The 22,977-nt window shown below is 43.5% G+C and overlaps 1 pseudogene; it reads left to right on the plus strand.

The window, feature by feature from the left end:
* LOC123138980 (subtilisin-like protease SBT3.9) overlaps positions 1-11,686 on the plus strand; it is a 16,888-nt pseudogene extending 5,202 nt beyond the window's left edge.
* Positions 11,687-22,977: the final 11,291 nt, after the last annotated feature.

A 22,977-nucleotide genomic window follows, 5' to 3' on the forward strand; every position in this document is an offset into this window, starting at 1 on the left:
TGAAAGGAGATTCGACTGATGCACGATTAAAAGCAACTAACCCAGAAGTTGATCATGGATGTTTTACTGGTACTTCAAGACTCATTAAATTTGAATGATCAGTTGGGAAGACAAAGTAAGCCTCTCAAAGATCCAATTACACATAGACACTAACACAAAAGGAGCTCATTTATGCTAGTAAGAGAACTTACTCAGACTGAGATAATGATTCTCGGAGGTACCAGGGTCAACTGAGCAAATCTCAGAATTGAATCAGTGCAAAAACAACTAAGTCTCAACTCGGAGGTATGTGATAGGATTTTCTCGGGAACTGGCCCTATTCTGAGACACTGGGCTAAAACTGTTGGGGAACGTAGTAATTTCAAAATTTTCCTACGCACACGCAAGATCATGGTGATGTATAGCAACGAGAGGGGAGAGTGTGTCCACGTACCCTCGTAGACCGAAAGTGGAAGCGTTATGACAACGCGGTTGATGTATTCCTACGTCTTCACGATCCGACCGATCCAAGCACCGAACGTACGACACCTCCGTGTTCTGCACACGTTCAGCTCGATGACGATCCCCGGACTCCGATCCAGTAGGGTGTCGGGGATGAGTTCCGTCAGCACGATGGTGTGGTGACGATGATGATGTTCTACCGACGCAGGGCTTCGCCTAATCTCCGCGACGATATGACTGAGGTGGAATATGGTGGAGGGGGGCACCGCACACGGCTAAGGAACGATCACGAAGATCAACTTGTGTGTTCGAGGGTGCCCCCTGCCCCCGTATATAAAGGAGCAAGCGGGGAGGCCGGCCGGCCCTAGGGGGCGCGCCAAGGAGGGGGGTGAGTCCTCCTCCTAGTGGGAGTAGGACTCCCCTTTCCTAGTCCAACTAGGAAGAGAGAGGGGGAAGGAAAGAGAGGGAGAGGGAGAGGGAAAGAGGGGCCGCGCCCCCCTTCCTTAGTCCAATTCGGACTCCCCATGGGGGGGGGGCGCCACCTCCTGGGCTACTGCCCTCTCTCTCCCCTCAGGCCCACTAAGACCCAATACTTCCCCGAGGGGGTTCCGGTAACCCCTCCGGCACTCCGGTTTTTTCCGAAATCACCCGGAACACTTCCGGTGTCCGAATATAGTCGTCCAATATATCGATCTTTATGTCTCGACCATTTCGAGACTCCTCGTCATGTCTGTGATCACATCCGGGACTCCGAACAACCTTCGGTACATCAAAACTTATAAACTCATAATAAAACTGTCATCGTAACGTTAAGCGTGCGGACCCTACGGGTTCGAGAACTATGTAGACATGACCTAGAACTGTTTCCGGTCAATAACCAATAGTGGAACCTGGATGTTCATATTGGCTCCTACATATTCTACGAAGATCTTTATCGGTCAAACCGCATAACAACATTCGTTGTTCCCTTTGTCATTGGTATGTTACTTTCCCGAGATTCGATCGTCGGTATCCAATACCTAGTTCAATCTCGTTACCAGCAAGTCTCTTTACTCGTTCCGTAATACATCATCCCGTAACTAACTCATTAGTTACAATGCTTGCAAGGCTTAAGTGATGTGTATTACCAAGAGGGCCCAGAGATACCTCTCCGATAATCGGAGACACCTGTAGAGCCCCTTTATAATCACCCAGTTACGTTGTGACGTTTGGTAGCACACAAAGTGTTCCTCGGGTAAACGGGAGTTGAATAATCTCATAGTTGTAGGAACTTTGTATAAGTCATGAAGAAAGCAATAGCAACATACTAAACGATCAAGTTCTAGGCTAACGGAATGGGTCAAGTCAATCACATCATTCTCCTAATGATGTGATCCCGTTAATCAAATGACAACACATGTCTACGGTTAGGAAACATAACCATCTTTGATTAATGAGCTAGTCAAGTAGAGGCATACTAGTGACATTATGTTTGTCTATGTATTCACACATGTATCATGTTTCCGGGTAATACAATTCTAGCATGAATAATAAACATTTATCATGATATGAGGAAATTAATAATAACTTTATTATTGCCTCTAGGGCATATTTCCTTCAGTCTCCCACTTGCACAAGAGTCAATAATCTAGATTACATAGTAATGATTCTAACACCCATGGAGTCTTGGTGCTGATCATGTTTTGCTCGTGGAAGAGGCTTAGTCAACGGGTCTGCAATATTCAGATCCGTATGTATCTTGCAAATCTCTATGTCGCCCACCTGGACTTGGTCCCGGATGGAATTGAAGCATCTCTTGATGTGCTTGGTCCTCTTGTGAAATCTGGATTCCTTTGCCAAGGGAATTGCACCAGTACCGTCACAGAAGATCTTCATTGGTCCTGATGCACTAGGTATGACACCTAGATCGGAAATGAACTCCTTAATCCAGACTCCTTCATTTGCTGCTTCCGAAGTAGCTATGTACTCCGCTTCACATGTAGATCCCGCTACGACGCTTTGTTTAGAACTGCACCAACTGACAGCTCCACCGTTCAATATAAATACGTATCCGGTTTGCGATTTAGAATCGTCCGGATCAGTGTCAAAGCTTGCATCGATGTAACCCTTTACGACAAGCTCTTTGTCACCTCCATAAACGAGAAACATATCCTTAGTCCTTTTCAGGTATTTCAGAATGTTCTTGACCGCTGTCCAGTGATCCACTCCTGGATTACTTTGGTACCTCCCTGCTAAACTAATAGCAAGGCACACATCAGGTCTGGTACACAGCACTGCATACATGATAGAGCCTATGGCTGAAGCATAGGGAACTCCTTTCATTTTCTCTCTATCTTCTGCAGTGGTCGGGCATTGAGTCTGACTCAACTTCACACCTTGTAATACAGGCAAGAACCCTTTCTTTGCCTGATCCATATTGAACTTTTTCAAAACTTTATCAAGGTATGTTCATTGTGAAAGTCCAATCAAGTGTCTTGATCTATCTCTATAGATCTTGATGCCCAATATGTAAGCAGCTTCACCGAGGTCTTTCATTGAAAAACTTTTATTCAAGTATCCTTTTATGCTATCTAGAAATTCTATATCATTTCCAATCAATAATATGTCGTCCACATATAATATCAGAAATGCTACAGAGCTCTCACTCACTTTCTTGTAAATACAGGCTTCTCCAAAAGTCTGTATAAAACCATATGCTTTGATCACACTATCAAAGCGTTTATTCCAACTCCGAGAGGCTTGCACCAGACGATAAATTGATCGCTGGAGCTTGCACACTTTGTTAGCTCCCTTAGGATCGACAAAACCTTCTGGTTGCATCATATACAACTCTTCTTCCAGAAATCCATTCAGGAATGCAGTTTTTACATCCATTTGCCATATTTCATAATCATAAAATGCGGCAATTGCTAACATGATTCAGACAGACTTAAGCATCGCTACGGGTGAGAAGGTCTCATCATAGTCAACCCCTTGAACTTGTCGAAAACCTTTTGCAACGAGTCGAGCTTTGTAAACAGTAACATTACCGTCAGCGTCAGTCTTCTTCTTAAAGATCCATTTATTCTCTATTGCTTGCCGACCATTGGGAAAGTCAACCAAAGTCCACACTTTGTTCTCATACATGGATCCCATCTCAGATTTCATGGCTTCAAGCCATTTTGCGGAATCTGGGCTCACCATCGCTTCTTCATAGTTTGTAGGTTCACCATGATCTAGTAGCATGACTTCCAGAATAGGTTACCGTACCACTCTGGTGCGGATCTTACTCTGGTTGATCTACGAAGTTCAGTCACAACTTGATTTGAAGTTTCATGATCATCATCATTAACTTCCTCACTAATTGGTGTAGGTGTCACAGGAATCGATTTCTGTGATGAACTATTTTCCAATAAGGGAGCTGGTACTGTTACCTCATCAAGTTCTACTTCCCTCCCACTCACTTCTTTCGAGAGAAACTCCTTCTCTAGAAAGGATCCATTCTTAACAACAAATGTCTTGCCTTCGGATCTGTGATAGAAGGTGTACCCAACTGTCTCCTTTGGGTATCCTATGAAGACACATTTTTCCGACTTGGGTTCAAGCTTATCAGGTTGAAGCTTTTTCACCGAAGCATCGCAGCCCCAAACTTTCAGAAACGACAACTTTGGTTTCTTGCCAAACCATAGTTCATAAGGAGTCATCTCAACGGATTTTGATGGTGCCCTATTTAACGTGAATGCGGCCGTCTCTAAAGCATAACCCCAAAACAATAGCGGTAAATCGGTAAGAGACATCATAGATCGCATCATATCTAGTAAAGTACGATTACGACGTTCGGACACACCATTACGCTGTGGTGTTCCAAGTGGCGTAAGTTGCGAAACTATTCCGCATTGTTTCAAATGTAGACCAAACTCGTAACTCAAATATTCTCCTCATCAGATCATAGAAACTTTATTTTCTTGTTACGATGATTTTCAACTTCACTCTGAAATTCTTTGAACTTTTCAAATGTTTCAGATTTATGCTTCATTAAGTAGATATACCCGTATCTTCTTAAATCATCTGTGATGGTGAGAAAATAACGATATCCGCCACGAGCCTCAACATTCATCGGACCACATACATCTGTATGTATGATTTCCAACAAATCTGTTGCTCTCTCCATAGTTCCGGAGAACGGCATTTTAGTCATCTTGCCCATGAGGCACGGTTCGCAAGTACCAAGTGATTCATAATCAAGTGGTTCCAAAAGTCCATCAGTTTGGAGTTTCTTCATGTGTTTTACACCAATATGACCTAAACGGCAGTGCCACAAATAAGTTGCACTATCATTATCAACTCTGCATCTTTTGGCTTCAACATTATGAATATGTGTATTACTACTATCGAGATTCATCAAAAATAGACCACTCTTTAAGGGTGCATGACCATAAAAGATATTACTCATATAAATAGAACAACCATTATTCTCTGATTTAAATGAATAACCGTCTCACATCAAACAAGATCCAGATATAATGTTCATGCTCAACGCTGGCACCAAATAACAATTATTCAGGTCTAAAACTAATCCCGAAGGTAGATGTAGAGGTAGTGTGCCGACCGCGATCACATCGACTTTGGAACCATTTCCCACGCGCATCGTCACCTCGTCCTTAGCCAGTGTTCGCTTATTCCGTAGTCCCTGTTTCGAGTTGCAAATATTAGCAACATAACCAGTATCAAATACCCAGGTGCTACTGCGAGCTCTAGTAAGGTACACATCAATAACATGTATATCACATATACCTTTGTTCACTTTGCCATCCTTCTTATCCGCCAAATACTTGAGGCAGTTCCGCTTCCAGTGACCAGTTTGCTTGCAGTAGAAGCACTCAGTTTCAGGCTTAGGTCCAGACTTGGGTTTCTTCTCTTGAGCAGCAACTTGCTTGCTGTTCTTCTTGAAGTTCCCCTTCTTCTTCCCTTTGCCCTTTTTCTTGAAACTAGTGGTCTTGTTGACCATCAACACTTGATGCTCCTTCTTGATTTCTACCTCCGCATCTTTTAGCATCGCGAAGAGCTTGGGAATTGTCTTGTTCATCCCATGCATATTATAGTTCATCACGAAGCTCTTGTAGCTTGGTGGCAGTGATTGGAGAATTCTGTCAATGACGCTATCATCCGGAAGATTAACTCCCAGTTGAATCAAGTGATTATTATACCCAGACATTTTGAGTATATGCTCACTGACAGAACTATTCTCCTCCATCTTGCAGCTATAGAACTTATTGGAGACTTCATATCTCTCAATCCGGGCATTTGCTTGAAATATTAACTTCAACTCCTGGAACATCTCATATGCTCCATGACATTCAAAACGTCGTTGAAGACCCAGTTCTAAGCCGTAAAGCATGGCACACTGAACTATTGAGTAGTCATCAGCTTTGCTCTGCCAGACGTTCATAACATCTAGCGTTGCTCCTATAGCAGGTCTGGCACCCAGCGGTGCTTCCAGGACGTAATTCTTCTGTGCAACAATGAGGATAATCCTCAAGTTACGGACCCAGTCCGTGTAATTGCTACCATCATCTTTCAACTTTGCTTTCTCAAGTAACGCATTAAAATTCAACGGAACAACAGCACGAGCCATCTATCTACAACAAACATAGATAAGCAAAATACTATCAGGTACTAAGTTCATGATAAATTTAAGTTCAATTAATCATATTACTTAAGAACTCCCACTTAGACAAGCATCTCTCTAGTCATCTTAAGTGATCACGTGATCCAAATCAACTAAACCATAACTGATCATCACGTGAGATGGAGTAGTTTTCAATGGTGAACATCACTATGTTGATCATATCTACTATATGATTCACGCTCGACCTTTCGGTCTCCGTGTTCCGAGGCCATATCTGCATATGCTAGGCTCGTCAAGTTTAACCTGAGTATTCTGCGTGTGCAAAACTGGCTTGCACCCATTGTAGATGGACATTGAGCTTATTACACCCGATCATCACATGGTGTCTGGGCACGACGAACTTTAGCAACGGTGCATACTCAGGGAGAACACTTCTTGATAATTATGTGAGAGATCATCTTAAAATGCTACCGTCAATCAAAGCAAGATAAGATGCATAAAGCATAAACATCACATGCAATCAATATAAGTGATATGATATGGCCATCATCATCTTGTGCTTGTGATCTCCATCTCCGAAGCACCGTCATGATCACCATCGTCACCAGCGCGACACCTTGATCTCCATCATAGCATCGTTGTCGTCTCGCTAACTACTGCTTCTACGACTATCGCTACCGCTTAGTGATCAAGTAAAGCAATTACAGGGCGTTTGCATTTCATACAATAAAGCGACAACCGTATGGCTCCTGCCAGTTGCCGATAACTCGGTGACAAAACATGATCATCTCATACAATAAAATATAGCATCACGTCATGACCATATCACATCAAAACCTGCCCTGCAAAAACAAGTTAGACATCCTCTACTTTGTTGTTGCATGTTTTACATGGCTGCTACGGGCTGAGCAAGAACCGTTCTTACCCACGCATCAAAACCACAATGATAGTTTGTCAAGTTAGTGCTGTTTTAACCTTCGCAAGGACCGGGCGTAGCCACACTCGGTTCAACTTAAGTTGGAGAAACTGACACCCGCCAGCCACCTGTGTGCAAAGCACGTCGGTAGAACCAGTCTCGCGTAAGCGTACGCGTAATGTCGGTCCGGGCCGCTTCATCCAACAATACCGCCGAACCAAAGTATGACATGCTGGTAAGCAGTATGACATGTATCGCCCACAACTCACTTGTGTGCTACTCGTGCATATAACATCAACGCATAAAAACCTAGGCTCTGATACCATTGTTGGGGAACGTAGTAATTTCAAAATTTTCCTACGCACATGCAAGATCATGGTGATGTATAGCAATGAGAGGGGAGAGTGTGTCCACGTACCATCGTAGACCGAAAGCGGAAGCGTTATGACAACGCGGTTGATGTATTCGTACGTCTTCACGATCCGACCGATCCAAGCACCGAACGTACAACACCTCCGTGTTCTGCACACGTTCAGCTCGATGACGATCCCCGGACTCCGATCCAGCAGGGTGTTGGGGATGAGTTCCGTCAGCACGACGGTGTGGTGACGATGATGATGTTCTACCGACGCAGGGCTTCGCCTAAACTCCGCGACGATATGAATGAGGTGGAATATGTTGGAGGGGGCACCGCACACGGCCAAGGAACGATCATGAAGATCAACTTGTGTGTTCTAGGGTGCCCCCTTCCCCCGTATATAAAGGAGCAAGGGGGAGGCCAGCCGGCCCTAGGGGGCGCGCCAAGGAGGGGGGAGTCCTCCTCCTAGTGGGAGTAGGACTCCCCTTTCCTAGTCCAACTAGGAAGAGAGAGGGGGAAGGAAAGAGAGGGAGAGGGAGAGGGAAAGAGGGGCCGCGCCCCCCTTCCCTAGTCGAATTCAGACTCCCCATGGGGGGGCGCCACCTCCTGGGCTGCTGCCCTCTCTCTCCCCTCAGGCCCAGTAAGGCCCAATACTTCCCCGGGGGGTTCCGGTAACCCCTCTGGCACTCCGGTTTTCTCCGAAATCACCCGGAACACTTCCGGTGTCCGAATATAGTCGTCCAATATATCGATCCTTATGTCTCAACCATTTTGAGACTCCTCGTCATGTCCGTGATCACATCCGGGACTCCGAACAACCTTCGGTACATCAAAACTTATAAACTGATAATAAAACTGTCATCATAACGTCAAGCGTGCGGACCCTACGGGTTCGAGAACTATGTAGACATGACCTAGAACTGTTTCCGGTCAATAACCAATAGTGGAACCTGAATGTTCATATTGGCTCCTACATATTCTACGAAGATCTTTATTGGTCAAACCGCATAACAACATACGTTGTTCCCTTTGTCATTGGTATGTTACTTGCCCGGATTCGATCGTCGGTATCCAATACCTAGTTCAATCTCGTTACCAGCAAGTCTCTTTACTCGTTCTGTAATACATCATCCCGTAACTAACTCATTAGTTACAATGCTTGCAAGGATTAAGTGATGTGTATTACCGAGAGGGCCCAGAGATACCTCTCCGACAATCGGAGTGACAAAACCTAATCTCGAAATACGCCAACCCAACATGTACCTTCGGAGAGACCTGTAGGGCACCTTTATAATCACCTAGTTACGTTGTGACATTTAGCACACAAAGTGTTCCTCGGGTAAACGGGAGTTGCATAATCTCATAGTTGTAGAAACTTTGTATAAGTCATGAAGAAAGCAATAGCAACATACTAAACGATCAAGTGCTAGGCTAACGGAATGGGTCAAGTCAATCACATCATTCTCCTAATGATGTGATCCTGTTAATCAAATGACAACACATGTCTATGGTTAGGAAACATAACCATCTTTGATTAATGAGCTAGTCAAGTAGAGGCATACTAGTGACATTATGTTTGTCTATGTATTCACGCATGTATCATGTTTCCGGGTAATACAATTCTAGCATGAATAATAAACATTTATCATGATATGAGGAAATAAATAATAACTTTATTATTGCCTCTAGGGCATATTTCCTTCAAAAACAAATCGAGAGGTGCTCGGAAGTGCCTAAAAGAGTTATTCTCAGATGTACCGGACCTAACATAGATGGTCTGGATGAAAATAGAGATCGGTGGCACCAGAGAAAATCTTTCAATCAACAACAATGAATCTTCCTTCGGAGGCATCAAGATTTCTTAAATCAGAAAATGCCATCACACACCATTCATTTGATGCACCCCTTTCTAATGTGTATCACATCCCACATGCTTTTGCACATGTGTGTGATGAGACCCTAACATCGACAACATAGAGGTGCATCTCTGACCAAGATTATTAGGAAACCTATATTTTTTCCGGTTCCTATGGAACAAACACCCAAGTTGACAGAATTCCTAGGAAGACATTATTTTTGCACATGCATTCTTACCATATTCCTGTATTTTCCTCATCCTAAGTTTTTAGGATGCTGCAAACCAAAGGAGCCATAATATACTTTAGGTACGACCATCTAAACCATGAATCGTTAGTACATATTCACCCGTGAAAATAATTTTGAACCGGACTGAAGATTTAGACTACAAAATAGGGTAACAAATTCAGGCGCGCATTTGTTGAAGCCGACATTACTTGCTTAATAACCAATATGATGTTTACTAATTTACTATATGCATCTTTTGTATGGAATCTGGCGGTGAAAAAGATTGAAATCTGGTAGGCAGTTTGAACTGCACAAGTTTTTTCCTACAACGAGTTTTAATATGGTAATATCATCATTTATTTTCCTGTGTACCCTTGGCATTTCTGGGTTTTTTTCTACGTGCACCTAGCAATATTTGTTTCGTATATAGTTAATTAATCAATAATTGGAAGAGATGGTTTGCATGCACATGCCAAGGTTTGGAAGTTTAGTCAATTTTAAATTCAGTTTAACTATTTGAGATGCTTACACTCAAACTGATTTTTTATCAAGAATTAATTATACCTTGCAATAGTTTTATTTGTTATGTTTATACTTTTTGGTAGTTATTTTCCATAATTATCTCAAGACATAAACACATCCTACAAAGTCCAATAAAACCTTACAACGTAAACAAAATTACATTATGGAAACCATAGTCTTGTTTTAGTTCATCACCTATCTTACAAATAACTACTTGGCCAATCCTACGTGTCTAAAGACAAAGGTGAACTTTTTCGTGTTTTTATTTCGAATGCAGGGGCAATCTCTTCACTACAACACATCCGTGACCAGCAACGACTTTAAGGCCCTCGTTCATGCGAGGAGGTGATATGAAATATAGAAGCCACTTGGCACATTTGATTTGTAGTTCCACATGCTGTATAATCACAATTCATTGATTCTGAGTGATACCGAATTTGATATATTTATCTAGCTGTGACATGGAGACACTAGCTTCGAGCAATGTCACAGGAAAAATAGTATTGTGCTATGCACCAGAGGTGGCCTTTCTCACCTCGCCTCGGGTGGCACTTCGCAATGCCATCAACCGTACCTTGGAGGCCGGTGCTAAGGGCCTCATTTTCGCACAGTACGCCATCAATAATGTCAACAATGTGGCCGCGTGCCACAACATTATGCCTTGTGTTCTCGTGGATTTTGAGATAGCACATAGAATTGCTTCATATTGGGATATGACAGGGTGAGCATATGTTGTCAGGTTGATAGGCGAGGTGAACACATGTTGATTTTCTTGTACAGTAATTAACTCGTGTCTGTCATGTGCCATGTTAGGAGTCCAGTGGTGAAGGTGTGACCTACCATGAGCGTTGTTGGAAATGAGGTGTTGTCGCCGAGGGTCGCCTCGTTCTCGTCGAGAGGCCCTAGCCTAGCGTTTTCAGCCATACTCAAGGTATGTATTTCTTCTTATTTAAAGAAAAGTAGGTTGCACTTTGCTATGTACCTAGGCTCTCTAGTTGTTGGAATACTTGAGACTTGTATCATGTACATGTTTGAATAGCCTGATATAGCTGCACCGGGAGTCAACATCTTGGCAGCAGTGCGCGGCACCTACGTGTTGTTGTCCGGGACGTCCATGGCATGTCCTCATGTCTCAGCGGTCACTGCGCTGCTCAAGTCGGTTCACCCTGACTGGTCACCTGCCATTATCAAATCTGCCCTTATCACCACAGGTACAAACATGGCAATATAGTAAAGTTAATATTCTAAGTCCCTCGTCACAATATGCATAAGACAAGCTTCATCACTACTTAAACTTCTTGCAGCTTCAGTGACTGATCATTTCGGTATGCCGATCCAAGCTGAGGGGGTGCCAAGAAAACTAGCTGACCCTTTTGATTTTGGGGGTGGCCACATGGACCCAGACAGGGCCGTCGATCCTGGCTTGGTTTATGATGTGGATGCAAAGGAGTACAACAAATTCTTGAATTGCACCCTTGAATTGTTAGACGGCTGTGAGTCCTACCAACTCAATCTCAACCTCCCATCAATCACCGTGCCAAACCTAAAGGACAATGTCACAATTTCGCGCACTGTCACCAATGCCGGACCGGTGGAAGCGACTTACCAAGTGGTTGTTGAGTCTCCCGCAGGGGTAGCCGTGTTGATGGAGCCATCTATTATTAGTTTCACCAAAGGTGGTAGGGATACTCGGGGCATCCCGCTCTTCGGCCAGGACCGGGAGCTCGCCTCCTCTCCTGCACGTGGGCGCCATTGACCACGCCGCAACATGGTGTGCAGCTCGTCGCGGCTCAAATTGCAGGTCGGTATGCCACTCGTCGGTGAATTTTTTGTAGCTCACTGAATTTCCTTTTGCAGTTCATTGTCAGATCCATGGCGCTGGTCGTGCCTTCTCCCGCTGCTCTGTGTGAGGCAAGGACGGCTCTACCGCGCCGGGAAACCCTCCCCAGTGCAACCCATACACCTTCTTCCATGGATCCAGTGGCTATCTCCTGGTGGAGATAGGAAGATCGAGCACACCCCTTCTATAGACCGTGCTTTTTTGTGTTTGAGGATTTTATGTATAAAAATTACAGGAACTCATTTGATTGCAGTACGCGATGAAACATGGTGATGTTTAGAGATCAGCATGCAGTTTCGGCCATGTGGACATGCAGTGCAGAATGGTGTTTTCCATGTTTGATGATTTTATGTATAAAAGTTATATGGCCTCGTTTGAAAAGTGTTGAAAACCTAATGCAGTTAATTATGAAAACCTTGGTGGTTCACTATGAGTTAGCTCGTCGCTGGGAAAACTGGAGGTTCTTCGATCACGAGGTCTACCGGATCCGTCAGCATGCGGAGATGCAGTCAGCTGCGGCGTAGTATGCAGGTTTGTAGTGTTTGGTGTGCAGCTTCACCGCGCATGGCTTGCAGTGCAAATCTTGCAGTTAATCTGGCGTTCCTGGTTCAACGTCTAGGCGCATATTCCAGCTTTCTGTATTTTTATTCAAGGTTTTGCTCTGTAAAAATGCAGTTTGGTTAGCTTGGTAGTGCAACACCTTGTTTCGTTTTGTGCAGTTCCCTGCCCAAAAAAGATTACTAAATATGGATGGTGAAAAAATTGTGGATTATTTCTCGATGCAGTTCCCTTGGAAATCCTTTGGTGGTTCACATTGAAAGAAAAGAGAAAAAGAAAAAAAATCGAAAATTTGATGCAGCTCATTAACATTGACCGTGTAGTCCAGATGAGACAAAAAAATTCAACAGAAATCAAAACATCTCAAAGAAGTTCGCTTATTATCAGATGTAGTTCACTCGCTCCGTCCTTGCGGTCCACTTGTTAGAAAAAAAACTCGCTCCGTCCTTGCGGTCCACTTGTTAGAAAAAAAAGACAACATAAAACTTAATTTCTTTTACAAAAAGACAAGAAATCATGAAGTTCACTTGACCGGCTGATGAAGTGCGATTTTCCAGCCGAAGTAGTGCGGTTTTCTGTCGGATGAAGTTCACTCGTCAATTTAGGGGTCGTAAAAAACAGAATGTCCGCATTTTGGTAATATTAAAACTGCTCTTAAACCGTCAGAAATTAGAGAGAGTGCTCTACATGAAAAAGTTGTGTCTCGACAATATCTTTCCAACGGCGTATCGTTTGGATCATTCCGACAAGCGATTTGAAAAAAATACAAAAAACGGCCGCAGCCACACATCGTCAGCCGCACGATTTTCAAAATTAACTAAAAACTGCAAGGAATCTCAAAACAATTTCAACATGTGAAAGTTGCGCCTCATCCATAGCTTTCCAACGGTGTATCACACGTCTCGTTTCGACAAAAAGTGAAAAAACTGGAGCGAAAACAGTACCGAAAATTTTAAAAAATTTAAAAAAGAGTTCCGCGATTTAGTAAATTTGAAACTGCTCTTAAACCATAACGAATTAGAGAAAATAATAGATATGAAAAAGATGCGCCTCGACGATATCTTTCCAACGGTGTATCATTTGCTTCATTCCGGCGAGCGGTTTAGAAGAAATCACGAAAAAACGCTCGCTGCCACTCGTCATGGGCCGCACCATTTTCAAAACTCCTCTTAAACCGTGTGAAATTTCGAAAAGTGTTCAACATGTCGAAGTTGAGCCTAATACATAGCTTTTCAACGCTATATTACACGGCTCGTTCCGATAAACGGTTAAAAAATTAGAGCAAAAACAGTACTGAAAAAATAACACGTGCAGTTTTTTCCGACGAGAAGTTCACTCATGTGAGTACTACAGCACACTTGGTTTAAAGAATGACGTGCACTTGCATTCGGCGTGCAGTGCGGAAGTGGTGTGCAGAATATATATACTAGGAAACATGCCCGTGCATTGCAACGGGAGAAAACAGCCCTTACATGCCCTTACCCATTGAGTATGGCTAAAGACCTCACCCTCATGCCCATAACATAATAAACATGACTAATACCTCATTCTCCGGTCCACATCCTCCATTTCAATATAACACCAGACACATGTTTCCTCTTGTCGTCTTTGTCGTCCTCGTCGTCGGTGGTCGCAGTACCAGCTGTCACTAATCAAGGTTGGCAAGGTCCAATAGCTGGATTGTTGAGCCGCCTTCGTGTCTGATGAAGATCAAAAGCGTTGAACACAATTTGTTTTTATCATTTGGCTAATATAATAGGGTAAAATCACTGCACATAATATATGTCCGTGTTATCATGTAAATTGAGCAGTTTGTGTCAGATAGACCTTGAAACCTTAGTTGGACTCCTCATGCATTTGGCGGGAGTCATTAGGCCGACTGAGACTGGTTGTACGTGAAGACGCAAAAGAGAAAAAGATTCCTTTTCATATCCCTAGTTTAATAAAATGAAGTAAAACAAAGCATGACGTGGGCATATTTCAAATATTCGCCAAGTTTTATTATATATGTATAGATTAAAACAATTTAGCTACAGTACCTCCCATAAAAAACATGTTTACAAAATGTTTGCCTTTTCAAATTTAAAGTTCAAAAAATATTTGTTTTTTAAAAATGTTTCCAAATTCGAGAAATAATCACAACAATAGCCCCTAGTTTTAAAAAATTGTCCGTGTTTTAAAAAAAATACTCAGGTTTCAAAAAAATAGAAATAAAAATATTTTTCTTTAAAAAAATGTGCGACTTTTAAAAAATTATCAACAACTTGGCCAAATTTTCGCATTCTAAAATATATTCACTTTGAAAAATATATTTTCCTCACAGTATCTGGCGCCACTATGTACGTAATTTAAAATTTCGTGGTGCTAATAAAATAAATAGTCTTGTTTAGTCTATTGGTAAGCATTTGAGTGCTCTAGCATGAGTGGATGTGTTTGATTCCTCGCGTCGCAGTATGTTTTTCTTGGAAATTCTTTTAGCGCGGGCTCTTTGTACGCTAATGGGCCAGCCCATTGTGGCTCTATGCGTCCTGTGATTTTTTTGGATAGAAACGAATCGAGAGAAAGACGAAACGCTGCGACTTACAAAGCCTAGGACGTACAAAAATTATGTGGGTCCACCGTGAACGAAAAATACTGGAAAAACAATCCGTCCTTTAATATTAGGGAAAGATATATCCAAGGATGCTTTCGGGTTTGCGAGGCAGGCGCCACCAAAGTTATGCATTGTGTATTTAAAGTTTTAAACATCACCAATATTCCTACATATATTTGGCCACTTCCAGGTGGTTCTTGACTTCAAGCCCCTCTCGTCAGTCTTCAACGACGTGCCCAATCGTGGGCGCGCACGGTCAAAGTTGTGCATTGGAATTCCGAACATCACAGACCACCCTTTTCACTCGTATATATTTGGGCCACATGCGGGTGTGGCTGTCTTTTGACCCTCTCTAACGTTATTTTTTGCTGCAAAGACTCTGATGACGCTCAACGAACATGGCTATGATATCTTAACCATGTGCGATACAAGTGCGCTGAGAATGACCACGCCTGCGCAAGCGTGAGAAAATAAGGTGGAGGTCCTGGCTCAACCGTGTGCGATGCAAGTGCGATGAGATCACCACGACTGCGTAAGCGCGAGCAAATTAAGGTGGAGGTACTGGCTCAACCGTGTGCGATGCAAGTGCACTGAATTTACCACGACCGAGCAAGCACGAGCAAAGGGGTGGAGGTACTCGCTCAACCATGTGCAAGCGCGAGCAAAGGGTGGAGGTACTGGCTTAACCATGTGCGATGCAAGTGCGCTGTAAAACCACCACCTGTGCAAGCTAAAGGCGGGTAAGTTTATTTGGAAATTAGGACTAACCATGTGCAATAGACTAGCTAGCTAGAAATATAAAAACAAACTACCCGCCTTGAGCGTTGAAAAAATCGGCGGTTCTGCCCCACTTTCCCTTATTATCATACACACATATTGTTATTGGACGGTGCGCGATCTTGGGCACTCCCGCCCCGCATCAATTCCTTTGACCAAATTTTAGTAGCCACCGTACTTCAACCATCGCCCACACTCCTCTAGCACCGACCTTATAGTAAAATTGCAGTAGCCGAGGCATTTGAACCGCCGCCCTCCCTCGTCCACCACCATCTCCACCGACCATTACTAAATTTTTCAGCAGCTACGGGGTATCCTCAAACACCAACCCCCCCTCCATAGTCCCCCACCCGCCTCCTCCCCCCTCAAACCCTAGCTCGCGGCCCCCGCCGGCGCCGCCGCCAACCCCTGCTGGTCTGCCTGTTCCTCCTAGCTTAGATAATAAAGTTCAGGTTACCCTGCAATTCCCATACCGTCGCCACACTCCCCTGAGTTTTTAGATGAGGCTTCCTGTGTCCCTTCCCACCAGATCCACATCCCCTACTCCAGAATGTCGCAGCCTAAGCTCGACCATGTATCCCGGGGAGCCCGACGAGCGTTCGGCCAAGAAGAAGTTTATCATGGCCTCTCCGGCGGATGTTGGCGAGGTGGTTGCCGTTCGCCCCGACCTATCGATCCCAGAGCAACACGTCGGTGCGGAAGCCGGCGAAGATGTTGACTATGTTGCCATGCCAAAGGCTTCATGTCAGCAGGCTAGCGTATTGTTGTATCTCGGGAAAGTTGGCTACGACATCAAGCTCGTCCACACCGACGGCTTCACGCGGGCCATGTCACAGGTTAAGTGGTCCATCCCCAACACCTCCGGTTCAACCGTCGTTGACCTCTTGGACGGCCCTGGTCCTGATCTCCTCCGCCAAGCGGTCAAGGATTTGCGAGCTTTATATGCCATCGAGCCCATTTTGTTATTTCTGAAGGACATGTTCTATGACAGCAGCTTGGGATCCTCAATTGCCAAGTCAGATCTCATGTACCACGACCACGACCATGAGGAGGGCACCCACGAAGGTTCTTCCAAGGTGAAATAGCCCATCTGTGACATCAGAGAGCGCACCATGGGTATGTTCTTTTCCATCTGGAAGGATCCTGTCCATGAAATGTGAGGCAACATTCTATCAATAAATCTTACCTTTTCCAGCTTGCCAACCTGTACCCTATGTTGTAGTAACATTTGTCGTGCGGTGCTTTAACTGTGTCATGTTTAATTATTTTAGTTATGCAAAAATGTATTGTTCAACAGGGCTATGTGATGTTTAATTATGAATTGTCCACTTTAGTTTCACGAATGGCTATATTTGGTTGTTTATATTGAGTAGATGCCCTGTTTATCTATATTTGGTTGTTAGGTTGGTTGGAGTGAGCATTTTTTCAGTTATTGAGCAGATGCCTTGTTTATTTGTATTTGGTTCTTAGTTTGGTTGCAGTGAGCATTTGTCCAGTTATCAAGCAGATGCCTTGTTTATCTGTATTTGGTTGTTAGGTATTTTTTAGCATTTGTCCAGTTATCAAGCAGATGCCTTTTTTATCTGTATTTGGTTGTTAGGTTGCTTTTTTTTAGCATTTGTCCAGTTATCAAGCAGATGCCTTGTTTATCTTTATATGCTTGTTAGGTTGGTTGCAGTGAGCATTTGTCCAGTTTTCAAGCATATGCCCTATTTATTTGTATTTGCTTGTTAGGTTGGTTGCAGTGAGACTCTGTCCAGTTTTCAATGGCTATATTTGGTTGTTATACTGGTCATTTATGCCTTGTTTATTTCAGTCATTCACAATGTGTTGTTCATTATGTGCAAGTCAGAACTGTGCCGCTCGACAACATCATTACCAGTTTGAACGACTATATTTGGTTCCTGTTATTCCTGGTGTAGTTAACACAAGCCCTTTATTTCAGCTTTACACATTTATCCAGTGTGATGTTTAAGCGTTACCTACGTTCTATTCATTTTCAACAATACTAGTTTGAATTGCAATATTTGATTGCTATTAAGCCTGCTATCAGTAACATTGCCTTCCATTTTATATCTGCTTTAACAGCATGCTGAAACCAACACATTCAAGCTATCATTTGGAAATGAATTTGTTTACTTTTGCTATATTTGTTTGATGTTAAGGTTGTTGTACTTATCATGCCTTTCCACTACTTATGCAGGACAACAACGGGAGTAGCCACCATTTTCCGCTGAGGTTAGCTTCATTCCTCGGCTTGTACTCCCCCCGTCGTTCCATAATGTAGTGGATATAGATCCAGGCCTAGACACTTGTTAGCTTCCAATATTGACTTGTTGCTTGTAGGTACATATGCCCTTGGCAAGGATCCATGCATCGAACCTTTTTGCGTATGGGGCAGTGAGATATTGATGAACAAGCATCAAGTGAGGAAACCGATAAGGATTATTAGCAAAAAGTTACGAATGGCGGCAAGCAAATTATTTGTTTATGCTCTATCCAACACAACAGTGAGCTGTAGGATGGTAACTACAAACTCTGCAGCCTTCTCTTTTTACTGTCCATAATGAGTTGTTAGACAACAATGTCTGAATCTTTGCCGTTCCCAGTGGTTCCCAAAGCAGTTCACTCAAGATTACCTCGCAAAGTACATGATTGGTGGACACGCAATGAAGGTTAAAGTATTTCATCCAGACTACAATGAGCATCGAGAAGTAATAATGAAGACAGTGAAGGATTGACGGGCAGCCATCACAAGGGGTTGGCCTAGAGTCATGCGCGCATTACGCATCGAGGAGGGAACAATATGGGCATTCCACTTCACCTTCTCCAGCAACCAGATGTATTTCTGTAGGACCTTGAAGTATGTCTAGAGGGGGGGTGATTAGACTACTTGACCAATAAAAACTTAACCTTTTCCCTATTTTAGAGTTTGACAGATTTTAGCTATTTTAGGACAAGTCAAGCAATCATCACACTATTCAAGCAAGCATGCAAAGAGTATATAGGCAGCGGAAATTAAAGCATGCAACTTGCAAGAAGGTAAAGGGAAGGGTTTGGAGGATTTTGGCGTGGTTCCGATAGGTGGTGCTATCGTACATCCACATTGATGGAGACTTCAACCCACGAAGGGTAACGATTGCGCGAGTCCACGGAGGGCTCCACCCACGAAGGGTCCACGAAGAAGCAACCTTGTCTATCCCACCATGGCCGTCGCCCACGAAGGACTTGCCTCACTAGCGGTAGATCTTCACGAAGTAGGCGATCTCCTTGCCCTGACAAACTCCTTGGTTCAACTCCACAATCTTGTCGGAGGCTCCCAAGTGACACCTAGCCAATCTAGGAGACACCACTCTCCAAGAAGTAACAAATTGTGCGTTGATGATGAACTCCTTGCACTTGTGCTTCAAATGATAGTCTCCCCAACACTCAAATCTCTCTCATAGGTTTTGATCTGGTGGAAAGAAGATTTGAGTGGAAAGCAACTTGGGGAAGGCTAGAGATCAAGATTCATATGGTAGGAATGGAATATCTTGGCCTCAACACATGAGTAGGTGGTTCTCTCTCAGAAATGGTAAGTTGGAAGTGTAGGTTCGGTCTGATGGCTCTCTCCACGAATGAAGAGGAGGTGGAGGGGTATATATAGCCTCCACACAAAATCTAACCGTTACACACAATTTACCAAACTCGGTGGGACCGATTCAACAGACTCGGTCGGACCGATTTGGTAAACCTAGTGACCGTTAGTGATCTTCGGTGGGACCGACATGCATCTCGGTGAGACCGATTCGGTTAGGGTTAGGGCATAACATAATCTCGGTAAGACCGATTACACAAACTCGGTGAGACCGATTTGGTAATAAGCTTTCCAGAGAGTTGGTCTGGTAAACTCGATGGGACCGATTTGCTCTTTTCGGTGAGACCGAAATGTTACAAAAAGGAAACAGAGAGTTTACATTGCAATCTCGGTGGGACCGATCGCTCACTTTGGTTAGACCGAAACGTTACGAAGGGAAACAGAGAGATTACAATCCCATCTCACTACTAGGGAAAAGCCTAGCAGCAGCGCAGGTTTTGGGCCTATCAGTAGCGCGGGCAGGAGCGCTACTAATAAGGCGCTACAGCTAATGCTTAGCAATAGCGCGTCTTGACACACGCTACTGCTAAATTGACTTAGTAGCAGCGCTTCTCCAGAACATCGCTACTGGTAATTAGTAGTAGCACTTCTCCTTACACGCGCTACTACTATTATTTAGTATTTTATTTCTTTTCTTTTTCATGTTGTATTTATACACCTTTACACAAGTTTTCATACAACAGGAATTTAGAGATTGTTTTTACATCATAATGAGTTATTACATCATGGGGTGAAAGAACCATGGACTAGTTTCAAGTGGATGTCCATCCACTTGAAACTAATCCGCGGTTCTTTCACCCAATGATATAATAGTATCATCATCATCATCATATCATTAACAACTTAGCATCATAATACATCGTTGTCATATAACACCTCCTCAATATCATCGTTTTCATCATTCACATAACATAACACCTCCTCAAGATCATCATTATCAACTCTAACACATTACCACATAATAAACATATTGTACCTCATAGGACCTATTACATTCGATTAAGACCTACTACATTTTCTAAGGTAAAATAGCAAAAAACAAGATAGCCCCTGACTCTCCATTATGGAGAATGGAGATTAGCCTGTCTCCAATTCTTGCCTTTTGCTGAATGTTACTTCCAAGAACCTCCTTGTGAATGTCCATACATTTCTTCCATTCTCTGATGATCATGTGTTCACGGGTTTTAGAAATCCGATATGCACAGGTGAGCTCCATAGATTTACCTGGCAGTATGTTCAGAACTGAGAGGCGACCATGCAGAGACATCAGATGAGGCACACAATCCATCGGGAGTTTCTGTTGAAAAATATAATAATAACTTCGTAGTTAGCAATGATGTACTAGTTTTAGAAGTATGCAAAAGATGCACGGATGTCGTAATAGTAAAAAATATTACCAGGGTATCTCCAGAGAAGTTATCGTGGTTCAATACATGCACTAGTGGCACGTATTCCACATAATTTTGAGGAGTTCGATAATAGTCATTGTAATTCTCAAGAAGAGTACAAAATGTGATCAAATGATTTTTCTCCTTATACGTTAATTCGGTGCCATCGGTGTAGTGGGTTTTATCTACCATCTTCCGCACAGTCTTTGAAGAATCAAAATAAGCTGTCAATGGAAATAAGCTATCAACTATTTTGAAATAAACAATATAAATTAGTTAATAACTATGTTTGAGATACTCACATAGCGGTACAATCGGAAGCGTATCAACAAGGACCCAAATGTCCATATTGTCTTCCTCGCTGTCAGGATCACCAAGATCCATGGTGACAATCATACCCTCATAAAAACCATACATTTTGCAAAGTGCTTCCCAATTTTGGCAACCAAAATGGGTTACGCTCTGAGCATTGCACAGGTTTACTTCAAAATCCATATCATGATGGGTCCTTAGGTGTATTTTCTTTGTTTCGAAATTTTCATGGTCTTGAAAACCCATCCTCTCCAAGACATAGCGTCTTGCATGGCATGGGATAAGCTAGTCGAATTGTAAAATATGAAAATTAGATGTTGAAATAGTTGAAGTCATGCTTAATTACAAAAAAAAACACTTGTCGTTGTTGCGTACCGTTTCACAATCGAAGGTCTCCTCGAGCTTAATGCTGAAGCGCCGATCTTCGTCCAGCCGAACGAACCTGTCGCACATACCTCGATCGTCGTGGCACCAGCTACACTCCCCCGGGAGACCGTCGTCGTCCGAGTACGACATTTCCTACAATCATAATTCAAAGATTAAACTTGTACATATTCTAGCACAAGTCATGCCAGAATTCACGACAAAATCCGGCATGACCTTTGCCAAAAAAGGACATATCGAGCGCCTGAAATTTGCCGGAACGGAAATTAATCAACACTCCGGCAAAACATAGGCCACTCGGAGATGTAAACTGAACATGAACGGCCACTTGGGCAACCACATATCCTATTTGAGCAACAACACAAGATATAGAAGGATATTTGGCTGGTCTCACCTCGATGTCGGAGGGGGTCGGTGACTAGGACGACGGCGGGGATGTCGGAGGGGGTCGGTGACGGGGACGACGGAGGTCACCTGAAACCATATAAGTTATCACTAATACCTCCCGAATAATTGCTTAAACTAAAAAATAACAACAAACATGACATGTTCAACTAGTTTTTATTAATTCAACTAGTTCTTACTAAATATAAACTTACTATAAATAGAAAAAAAAACTAGTTCTTTCTAAAAATAAAGTAGTTCAACTATTTATATTAATTATCTTACTAAAAATAGATTAGTTCTGTTAATTCAACTAGTTCAACTAGTTTATTAATTTACTTACTAAACTAGTTCAACTACAACTAAAGTAGTTCAACTACCACTACTACTACTAAAAATCTAGTACTAACTAAGCAACATCTAGTACTAGCTAACCCTAAATTAACATCTACTACTACTAAATCTAGTACTAACTAGTGGCAGGGGGTGGGGGGCGACGGAGAGGTAGCTAGGGCGGCGAGGTCGAGGGCGGTGGGAGGAGGGCTGCCGACGGAGGAGGGAGGAGGGCGGCGGCGAAGGAGGGAGGGGCGGCCGCAAGCGGAGGGACGATGTGCGAGGAGGATGGAGGAGGGACGGAAGGAGGGGAGTACCTCGGCGGCGGACGGAGAAGGCGGCGGCAGCGACGACGCACGACGACGGTTACGCGGGCGAGAGTGAGAGTGTGAGTGAGAGGGCCGGTCGTGCGCGTGGGGATAAGGTAGGGATAGTTGTAGCGCGTTTGCCAAAAGGCGCTACAGCTAACCTGAATAGCAGTAGCGCCGTTTAGTAAAGTGCGCTACTGCTATAGCTAGCGGGGGGGGGGGCGAGGTCATGGCAACTATAGCAGTAGCGCTCTATGCGCTGGACGCGCTACTGCTATTTACCAGTCAGCAGCGCGTTTTGGAGACACGCGCTGCTGCTAAGTAGTAGTAGCGTGGTATTTTGAAGAGCGCTGCTGTTAAGATTCTGTGTATAGGCTTTTCCCTAGTAGTGTCTCGTTGAGACCGAGATCCCTATCGGTAAGACCGATTTGCTTAGGGTTTGTGGCAGTGGCTATGACTTTTGGAATCGGTGGCGCCAGATAGGAAGAATCGGTGTGACCGATTTTGGCTTTGGGTTTAGGTCATTAGTGGAT

This window comes from Triticum aestivum, chromosome 6B, assembly GCF_018294505.1.
Source record: "Triticum aestivum cultivar Chinese Spring chromosome 6B, IWGSC CS RefSeq v2.1, whole genome shotgun sequence".
Lineage (NCBI taxonomy): Eukaryota > Viridiplantae > Streptophyta > Magnoliopsida > Poales > Poaceae > Triticum > Triticum aestivum.